Raw genomic sequence first — 8,369 nt, forward strand, 5'->3', positions numbered from 1 at the left:
TATGTGTGTTTATCGTTGTGGGTGCCACTCAATATGTGTGCAGGTTTATTTTTTTTTTTTACATTATTTTAGGAATTTTTGTTTAATTTGAAAAAAAAAAGAGGGGAAAAGGAAAATCTGATTTGGGCCCCGAAACAAGGCCCAAAACCAAAGTATTGATCCAGTCCAAGACGAGCCTGCCCAAACACGGACTCAAACGACGCCGTATCGGCGTCCCTACCAAAGCCGTTGATCTGATTCAAACGAACGGTCCAGATCAGGCTGTTCAACTCGCCTCAACGACGTCGTTTCAGGCAAGATGATCTAAGCCGTCCAACCCCATTGATCCAACGGATCCAGGCCCTCCTCTAAACCCGTCAACATGACCCGATCCAATCCCCTACCCGGTCTTAACCCACTATCATCTCCCGAACGACGTCGTCTCTCCTCAATGAGTAGATCCTGGCCCTTGATCTCAATTGATCCAATGGCCAGGATCTAAACCCTCAATACATATATAAACCTAACCCCTTACCCCCACGCCCCAAGCCACACCCCCCCTTCAGCCACTGTTCACCATCTTCCCCAGGACCCCTTTCCTCTCAAACCCTAGCAGCCTAGGTTTTCCCCCGTGAGCCCGGTAACCACAGTTCCGATGACCACCAAAATAACATCCCCGATGCACCCAACCATCCTGAACATGAATCCGTTAACCTTTCACCTCGAATCAACCCGTAGCTTCTCGAATCTTCCAACGAAGATTCGAGTAAAAACCAGATCTACACCGATTGACCCCAAACTCACACCACGGCCCCTCCTGACCTCCCTCACCCCCTGAATGGCTTAGGTTCCGTTCGAATCTGACTGGAATTGAACGGTTCCCAAATCGAACCTCAAGAGCCCTAGGATTCAGATCTATGGGTTTTTGTCCGAATCAGTGTCAGGATCAGGGCCTAGCAGACTTTTACCGAAGTGTTCTCAGTTGAGAACGCTTCGGTTAAAGTCCATTAGACCCCAAAATCACCTGGCCCGAGTTCGAGCATTGAGTCAGTCTTAGTTTCAGGTCCCGGAGGTATTTTTCCTTTTATTTTGTCATCTTAAACTCTATCTGTCATACATGTTCTGGTTTGTTTTGGTTTCTGACTCGTCTATCCCTGTGTGTACATTTTGAGTTTAAAGTTGATTTGTTTGTTGATTTTGTTGGTTGTTCGATGTATATTATAGTTCGCGTAGTCGTTTAAATAAGCATCGTCAACTAAATTCACTTGAAAGATTAGAAAATCAGGAGTTGCATTTCAGTATTGATTACTATGCCTGTTTCTTGTTGGTGTTCCTTGTATCGGCATGACCAACTTGTACCCTTTAATTGGCACCCACGTTTGATTAAATTGGAATCATTGGTTTGAATTTAGGCTGAAAATTGATTGTTAACTGTGGAAAACTAACAGATTCACCTGAAGCAGCATTGAGTTTAAGTTAAGTAGTCAGTAGTTAGCTGAAATCAAAGAGGTTTATATACTAATTATTAAGAGTTATGGTAATACAGTGACATGCAAGGTTAAGGGTAGTTTTGGCATAAGACAAAGTCTGATTAGGGGGTTTAACTTAAGAATATGTCAAGTGTTAATTAAAATACTATTAACCTAATAACAATGGGGAACAAAACATAAGAGCATGGGTTCAAATGAATACTTTATTGCACCCATAATCCTTGATTAGAGCAATAGGACAAAGCATGGGGGGCTGATTAAGTTTACCGAGAAAGATGCCTTTAGGCATGGGGAGTTAAGGGGTATGGGCAGATTGCAACTGGCAGGATCCAGGCAGCTTGACTGCACTGGGTTGTTGGCTTATAAATAAGCTGTTGCAGAACTAAAAAGGGCTGGACATTTTTCTTAGTCTTCAGAAAAGAAAAACAAGAAACATAAAGTCTCGGAATATTGTAACCAAACACTGTCTGAAAATTACATAAGAGTTTATGTTGGTTTAGCTGTCTTGGCCAATTACTGTTGTTTGCCTGTTTGAGCCACTTGTAGTTATTGAATTGCTGGGGTGTTTACATTGAATACTCTGCTGTCTCTGTTGGTTCCTACTCTGTTTCTGGGATTTGTTGTTTGTTGCTCGACTACTCGGGAGCTTCATCTTTGTTGGTTGATTTTGTTGCTGTGTTGTTGCTGTGTGTCTGCTGCTGCTGTATTCGTGCATACTACTCAACTGATCACTTTCTTTCTTCCTTTCCTTCCTATACCAGGTACACACCCAATACACTGTCAGATGTAGCTGGAAATTTGAGCATGAATGTAAATGAAAGACCTGAAGAATTTTGTTTATATACATAGTTTGCCCTTTTAAATATCATGTAATGTAGGAAATTTTATGCCTGTTTTGGATGTTGGAGATAGCCTTCAGGCCTGATAACTATCAATGAATGTTAGTTGAATGTTAGATTGTGTATATAGGATGGTGATAAGAGTATGCTTAAGGCAACAGGTTGTATCTCAGATTTAGTGCAATAGTGTAGTATAAGCATGTAATGCATGCCAAGCCTAAAATTCGTACACTAAATGAGTTCTTTCCTTTCCAGTAAATTGCTATATATAACTCTTAAAACCATGTCTTAAGATCAGGAACACAAATTCAGGGCCTCAACCTCACAAGGGTCGAGTTCAGGCCAAAACAGGCCAAGCCAGCCTGCTTCGAACAAGCAGTGGTCCAGGTCTGGCCAATCACACTGGGCTGGATTTGGGCCTGTGATTACTTGTTCGGACAGCCTCGTTTCTGATTTTAGGCATTTCTGAATGTTGTTACAAACAACTTGCAAGCATGTAATTAATTAGGACTATCTACTGTTTTCAATTGATAAGGACAAACGCGATAAGAAACGTAGTTGCTATAGGATATCCTTTTAAAATAAGAACGAGATGAGCCTCGATGAAAATAAACAAAACGTGCAAATGCGGGGCCCTTGTTAAATGTATATTATTGAAGCATTTAGTTTCCAGGACGGGTTGCTTAGCAAATCTCACAACCCTCCTAAAATAACAACACGTTAGTCTCTTTAGGATACGCTTTAATAAACCTTACCTTCTTAAACTCGGGTGCACATTTATGTGACCCAAATCCAAATCTCGACGGATTCGAAATGTATTTCTAATCACGGGTACATTGATTGTGACGTGATCCGAGAGGCATATCCATGACGTCGCGAATTCCTTTTAAAAGTAGAACGAGACGAGCCTCGTCAAATAAAATATACACAGCTGCGAGGCCCTCTAACTGTATATACATTAAAACACTTAGAATTCGGGACAGGCCATTTAGCGAATTTTTCGGCCTTACCCAAAACAACAACACGCTAGTTGCTTTAGGCACGTCTTAATAATTTATTCTCCTTAATTCGGGTGCACATTCATGTGACCCAAATCCAAATCTCAACCGTGTCGAAACATGTCAACAACCATGGGTGCATTGATGTAACGTGGTTCGAGATATGTTTTCACAACGTTGCAATTCTTGATAAAAACAGTAAAATGATAAAAGCGGTTAAAAGTTAAATCTTGCACATAAGTTTACACTTGTATAAAATCAGATAATCAAGCCGAATATAACAGTTGAGCGACCGTGCTAGAACCACAGAACTCGGGAATGCCTAACACCTTCTCCCGGGTTAATAGAATTCCTTATCCGGATTTCTGGTACGCAGACTGTAATATAGAGTCATGCTTTTCCTCGATTCGGGATTAAAATTGGTGACTTGGGACACCCTAAATCTCCCAAGTGGCGACTCTGAAATAAACAAATAAATCCCCTTTCGATTGTCCTTTAATTGGAAAAAAAACTCCTTGTACCCTCTCGGGTGCGGAAAAAGGAGGTGTGACAGCTCTGGCGACTCTGCTGGGGATTTGCACCCAGAACCACTGGTTCAGGGTTAAGAATTCGAGCTTAGAATAATTGTTACTATTTGGTTTTATTTATTATCTGATTTTATTACATGTTTTGAGCCTAATGTGCTAAGTGTTGCTTTTACCGCCTTGATATTATTTGGACTGTATATATAAACTGTGCTGAAACCCTTCTCTTCTCTCTTGAGGAGCGCACGCTGGTCGTGGCTTCTTTCTGTTAGTGTCATATGCCAAAATAGAACGAGGATTCGGAGGAGTTGCAAAGTCGGATGGCCTTTTGGTTACCGGTACACAGCTCCCATCCTCGGCTCGAGTTGTCCGCTCGGGTAAGCCAGGTCTAGAACAAGCACCTAGGTTTTACAGCTTAGCATAACATAACTTCATGCCGGATCCCTAGTAGGAACGCTTATTTGCATCATGTGCATTTGACTTAGGGGACTCAGCACAGGGGCTGGGTCCGTCTAGGACAGGCAACCTGAGAATAAAGACCATCCTGCTACATCCTGTTTGCTTTATGCATTTACTTGTTTCAAGGCTTGCATGCTGACCGGTTTCTGAATATCGGGAATGTTTGGAAAAGGAAGAGGAATAACGGTTAAGGGGTTACTTATTTATTCTTGAAAAGTCACAAAAATGGTCAAAGCTCTGCCAGAATTTTGAAAAAAATGTGTGTCTTATTAATTTGTTTTAAAAAAGAAAAAAAAGGAGTCTTTGATTCATTTTTAAGAGAAAAATAGGGTGTCCCCAAAATTCGATTTATGCCCGAACTACGTCAGTTTGATTCTCGCATGGTGCGGGATACGTAGGCAACCCCCATCGGGCTCAACTTGTTTTTCAAAATATAGGTACAATCCAAAGAACGAAAGTTCTTAAGGTAACATCATGCTTTTTTGAAAAACAACCAAATTTCATTTTTTCTTTTAGAAGTGTGTCAATTTGGTATTTGAGTCTAATGAGTCTGGATCTTTGCTTAATCACCCCAATGCTCATGCAGAATGAGTATGAGTCCAAGTTTGCTGGTAACAGTTAGAAGCAAAATCCCCCTGCACCTGGGAGGTTTGGTTGATTTGTTGAAAGTTAGGCCTCGGTGCGACATCATAAAGGCTTTAGTTACATTTTGGGATCCAGCCCACAACGTGTTCCGTTTCTCAGATTTTGAACTCACCCCAACCTTAGAAGAAATGGCGGGTTACATGGACGTCACTGAAGGTTTGAGACACAAATACCTGATCGCTCCAAGGGCTGTGAATTCACACAAATTCATGGATCTGTTGAAGATAAGCAAAGGAGTCCCATACGCTGAACTGGATAGAGGTTTTTCTACCCTACAATTCATATACCAGAGGTACGGGAGCAAAGGAGGATTTAATGATCCAGAAAGTGGTATTTGTAGCAGGGGAAATCTGGTAAAATGGAATGAGCATAGGCGGTTCGCTTTTATGGTGGCATTTTTGGGCCTTGTGGTGTTTCCCCGAAAAGATAGAAATATCGATCTAAAGGTGGCTGGAATCGTCAAAATCTTGATTACCAACGATAAAAGCATCCTTGCTCCCATGATAATGTCAGAAATATACCGAGCCCTCACAGCTTGTAAAGCTGGAGCAGACTTCTTCGAAGGGTGCAACTTGTTGTTACAGATGTGGATGATCGAACACTTGTGTCACCATCCTCAGTATATGCACTACATGTCTACAAATGGGGGCTGCATCGAGGGTTATAGCCTAAGGGTTTCAGGTTTTCGATCACCGGGAGGGTTTGAAGAATGGATATCCTATCTCCGGATCATCACCGCAGACCAAGTAAACTGGACTTTGGGTTGGCTTTCTGTGGAAGAAATCATATACATGCCCGCCACTGGTCCTCACTTCCTCTTGATGGGACTCAGGGGTATTCAACCTTATGCCCCTTACAGGGTAATGAGACAGTTGGGAAGATGTCAAGTACTACACCCGGACGAAGATCTCAGCACTTATGCAGTCGAGGTCAGCAGTGACGGCCAATTTCCTGAAAAGACAGTTCGTTGCATATGGAGTGAATGCCAGTACTTAACGGCAAATACCCGGGTAAATGATGTGTCTAGAGGTGAAGTCTCGCCGGCCTATCTCACTTGGCAGAACAAGAAGAGCATCGTGAAACGACCAACCAAACGGCCTCACCTCCGAAGTTTTGTTGAGTCATCGCAAGAACAATGGGATTGGCTCGCAAAAGAGGAAGGTTACCTGGTTGAAATTAGGAAGTTGAAGCGACAAATTGAAAGGATGGTATTCGAAAACAACGTGCGAGTCGCCCAAGAGCAGGCTGAAAAAGACAAGTTAGCCCAAGAGAACCAAACCCTGAGGGCCCGCCTTCGCCAAGCCAGTAAGAATAACATCGACCGACAGAAGCGCTGCTCCGACGAAAGATTGATAGCCAGTTTGAGAAATCAGGTCATCCAGAGCCAAGAAGAATTAGACCAATCAAAGGCTTGCATAGCAAGGATGAGGGCCAAATGGGCAGAAGGTACAATGGCCCGGAGGAAGCGCCTACAGCAAGTCATGAGGAATTGTGAACTGAGCGTCAAAGCAGCAAAGGAAACAAATTCCGCTTTGCAAGAGCGGATCTTCAAGCAAACACAAGATGCCCAGGCCGACCGGAGACGCTATTACAATACAATGACAAGGATGGAAAGGCAAATGGATATATTCCAGGATCAGCTCGCCGCCAATGCACAAACGCTAGGATTAAAGAGCCGACAGATAAGGCAATTGTTCGCAGAAAGGGACAACATTCGGGCAAGAATTGACGAAGTCGGGCATTACATCTACCTAAAATGTTTGGCATGCGAGCAGACACCTCGGGAAAACCTCATTGCTTCCATCATGGGCTGCGTCCATCGGATTATGAACGAGTTGAAGGGCTTGCAAAGAGACCTTACACCTAGGGCCGCGAAAGGGCCGAAAGATGCCTCGTGGGTCCCTAAGTTGGAAAATTAGTTGTTGATCGAGTCCTGGTTGTTTTGTTTGTTGTTTCCCCAATGTTGTTTTCTTTTCCTCAAACCAAGTTTAAAACCCTGGAGTCTGTACTGTTGCTATTTTGTTTGAAGTAATGTGTAATAGCAAATTTTGATAATGAAATTAAGTGACTCCGGAAGAATTTCTATGTGTCTATACTTTGAGGCAGAACTACGCCTGGTCTGATTCACGCGGGGACGTGATACGTAGGCAATCCCCATAAGATTCGACCGCTTTTAATAAATAAAGAAAAGAAAATGTAAATAAAATAAAACGCGGGGTTTCGCAGAATACTTTAAAAAGAGACGAATGAACAAACCGGGATGACGCATGTGGTTTGAAGCAAAGCATGTAGAAACGGTTAACTGCCTAGGTGCATTGCATCCTCTATGTGTTATGATCAAATCTGTTAAGCTCTAACACTAACAAAATTTGTTGTTGTCTGATACCAGACAGTTAGTTGTTAAAGAATTCTGGCAACACATTCATACCAAACCAGATCCAAAGGACCGGTAGCAACAAGCATGACTACTTCAGAGAATAGTAATGAGGAAGAAAGGCCGATGAGCCAGTTGCTAAAAGAGGCAATGGAAAAGATTGAAAGGATGGGACTAGAGATGCATGCAATGCAGCTAGCCCTGGCCAAAACACAAAAGAGCCCTGAGACACTGGGACACGTGCCGGAGTACCCTCACTCTGGCCCTTCCACAAGCCGCCCAAATCCCCTCTATCATCAAGAAAGAAGCCCTCATGATTCCCAAGCTCCACCACCCCATCAACCTCTCCCAACACCCAATATTCCCATTTTTGTGGGACCTGCATCAGCCCCTTTGCAGCGAACGACCAGTGAGCCATTGTTTCAGGCTCACGATACACAATACTATCCCCCTGAGCCTACATTCCATGCACCCGAACCACAGGCTTACAATCCCCATTTGGAAGTTCCGGCAGAGGTTGAGAAGCCGGTTAAGGCCCCTGAACAGGATGAAGTGTTGAGAAAGTTCAAAAGCCTGGAGCAATCCTTCAGGAACTTACACGGGCTGGGCAGTCAAGTCAGCGTGGCATACAAAGATCTGTGCCCTTTCCCGGATGTCCAACTCCCGGCTGGGTTCAAGATGCCCAAGTTTGATTTATATGAAGGGCACGGTGATCCCATGGCACATTTGCGGGGATTCTGTAGCAAAATGAGAGGGGCAGGAGGCAAGGATGAGCTTTTGATAGCTTATTTCGGCCAAAGTCTGAGCGGATCTGCACTGGAATGGTATACCAGGCAGGATTTCAGCAGGTGGTACACGTGGGATGACCTGGCGCAGGCTTTTGCAGGTCATTTCCAGTACAATCTGGAGATAGTCCCTGACCGTCTCACGTTATTGAGAACTGGGAAGAAACCCGGGGAAAGTTTTCGCGAGTTCGGGTTCCGCTGGAGAGAACAAGCAGCTAGAGTCGATCCTCCCATGAGAGAGGGAGAGATGGTGGACTACTTTTTGCAGACATTGGA

Source organism: Nicotiana sylvestris, chromosome 7 (genome assembly GCF_000393655.2).
Source record: "Nicotiana sylvestris chromosome 7, ASM39365v2, whole genome shotgun sequence".
NCBI classification, from domain to species: Eukaryota; Viridiplantae; Streptophyta; class Magnoliopsida; order Solanales; family Solanaceae; genus Nicotiana; species Nicotiana sylvestris.